This window comes from Gavialis gangeticus, unplaced genomic scaffold (assembly GCF_001723915.1).
Source record: "Gavialis gangeticus isolate Ggan-Ray unplaced genomic scaffold, GavGan_comp1, whole genome shotgun sequence".
NCBI classification, from domain to species: Eukaryota; Metazoa; Chordata; order Crocodylia; family Gavialidae; genus Gavialis; species Gavialis gangeticus.
In genome coordinates this window covers 42,259,890-42,262,283 of record NW_017729008.1, presented here as the reverse complement: position 1 = coordinate 42,262,283, position 2,394 = coordinate 42,259,890, and the positions used below count along the sequence as shown (strand labels likewise).

General features: G+C 50.0%; 2 protein-coding genes across 2 annotated transcripts in view; one reads left to right on the top strand and one right to left on the bottom strand.

Annotated features, from left to right (window-relative positions):
- ANKRD16 (ankyrin repeat domain 16) overlaps positions 1–1,101 on the top strand; it is a 33,128-nt gene extending 32,027 nt beyond the window's left edge. The window contains exon 9 of the mRNA XM_019509654.1: positions 872–1,101. The gene's annotated coding sequence lies outside the window, so the exon portion shown is untranslated. The remainder of the gene's footprint in view (positions 1–871) is intronic.
- The window catches only part of COPG2 (coatomer protein complex subunit gamma 2), a 770,521-nt gene that overhangs the window by 276,724 nt on the left and 491,403 nt on the right, over positions 1–2,394 (bottom strand). The gene's annotated exons all lie outside the window — the stretch shown is intronic.

The window sequence follows — 2,394 nt, the reverse complement described above, 5'->3', positions numbered from 1 at the left end:
TAAAGTGAAGCGCAATAAAACGAGGTATGCCTGTACTTTGGTTAGTCTATAAGGTACAACTATACCCTGCCTTCTATGAGACTCTTCCCACTGGCTTGAATGCTCTGGGCACTCATTCTGGAGAGCATTTGCAAATGCCCCGGTTGGGGTGAATGGGATTAAATGCTTTTCATAAGGGGGCCTTAGACAGGTAAAATCAAAATGTAGCTGGGATGCTAAACCATCTGGTTCTCAGAAAAAGTGTCTGGGATTTATCATCATTAGAAAAGCACCTGCTGTCCCTTTCCAAGCTGGTGTCACTGTGCCAGCTAGGAGAGATCAGGCTTGTATGGGTACATCTGATCTGAAAGAGAGTACCACAGATGAGAACAGCACCTGCTTTCTGCGACTTTGGGCTGGGACTGATTCTGGGAGATCAGCCCTACCTACCAGAGTAATGGGATCACTCCCTGCAGCGCCGTGGTTTCCTTGCAGCTGTCCGATTTGGCTGGCCCGACTCTGCTCGACTCCGGAGATCTGGCAGCAGTGGTGGCCTTAGGGGTGTTGGAGCCTTGGGCAAGAGAGTCATTTGGGGCCCCTTTGAGGCCTAATTTTGATGACCTATAAACAAGTTGGACATTTGTTGCAAAATTTTGGGGCCCCCTAAAGTGTGGAGCTGCTTTGCCCTCCCCTAAGTCCACCACTGCTGATGGTGATGGTGCTTGCAGGCAAATGGAGGCAGGTGATGGGACAAGTCAAAAGGGTTTTCCCCTTGTTGACAATGCGAGTCCTTGTTTTTCTTGTCTCCAAACCAAGGTACAAAAAAAATAAATCTTGGGGACATCTAGGCTGGAAACAGGCCTCACCGTCAATCTTGTCCTCGTCTTTGCAGAAGACGTGCTGTTGAAAGCGAGTGACCTGCTAATCCTCGCAGTCCGAGATTCACAGAAGATACGCCGGGATCTGTCAAAAGACTTTCACACGTCTCGGTGAGATCTCCCAGAGTCAGTGTTGCCCTTTCTGGTTGCTGTGTTAGCAGCATTTGCTGCTTGGAAAGAAGCTGACGTACCAGACTGGAACATCATCAAGCAACACCGAGGGACTCTGAGTATGGGTTATTTAACACACGGGCAAAAAAACAAAGGCTGGGGAGTCGTACTAAGATGGGTGGCCAACCAATATTGAAAAAAATGCCTTGGCATTAACCCAGAGCAACCAAAACCTCCTTTTGCTTGGTTGGGCATGGCCCAAAGTCAGCCGCTCCAATACCAAGCTGTGTCCCGTTGATTTACAAGGCAAAGGAGCCTTGCGGCAGATGAGAGTCAGCTTTGGATCCCCTCTCTGCCCCAACAGTTGATGGGCACCATTTGGGCTGGGGCACCAGACACGAGGTGGACCACATCATGCCCTTTTGTATTTGAAACTCATTGAAACCTGCAGCCATTATTGCCCGGCGAGCCGTCCGCGTTGCTGCCGAGCCGAGCCCCGCAGGCCAGCTGGAAGCTAATGGTGCTCATCCGAGCATCTGGCCCCTCGGTGCAGATATGGTCCAGAAGAACCAGGAAACACAACCGCCTTTAAATGGAAAGTGAAAGGGGCCAGTGAAGTTTCACGGTTCAAGTGGAGCGAGGTGCAGGAAGTCAACACAAACCAGAGGAGCAGCAAAGAGCACATTTGATTTGTCGTTTGTCTTAAAAGCCGCACTTTGGAGACCGCGCTGAAATCAAAGCACTGCTCAAGTTACTGTCCAGGCACAGAGGCAGAGAGAGATCCTGCCAGTCTAAACCAGGGGCTTGCAACCAGAGTGCCACAGCACCCCGGGGTGCTGTGAGATCACAGCATTAACACGATTAGGTGTGCAAACGCCTACGCTTGATTCACAAGATAAACCCAGAGACTTCAAATTATAAATCCAGAGTATCAAAAAAACCATCCTGGTGACCTGCTGTGGTCTCTCTGAGTTCATTGCAACAGAAGAATTGCTCTATGCCGTGGCACACGTGATTTAACAACAAATTGGAATGAACGCATTTAACAACAAAAGCAAGGCCAAGATTGTTAAAAACCCAGTGCCTCAGATTAAAATGCTGAAATCTCGATCGATGGCTCCTCTATCAAGCCAGTCAGCACCGTATCCATGCAACTCCCAGTGCTGGCTGCATTCATCACCACAACCCCCCAGCAGAGGAAGGGAGTGCTGTTTTCCCTGTTACTGTTGTGGAACCAGAAAGAGATGAAGTGACTTGCCCAGGGTCTCTCAGAGAGGCGGTGGCAGAGCCAGGAACTGCTGGATGCTGAGCCACCAGCCCAACCTCTCCGGCAATTCAACCCAGCAGCACCTTGCAAAGCAAGACCCCTACATATGAATGCAGGGGCCTCATTTGAGGCGTCTCCTTTAGAAAAAAGGCCACTTCT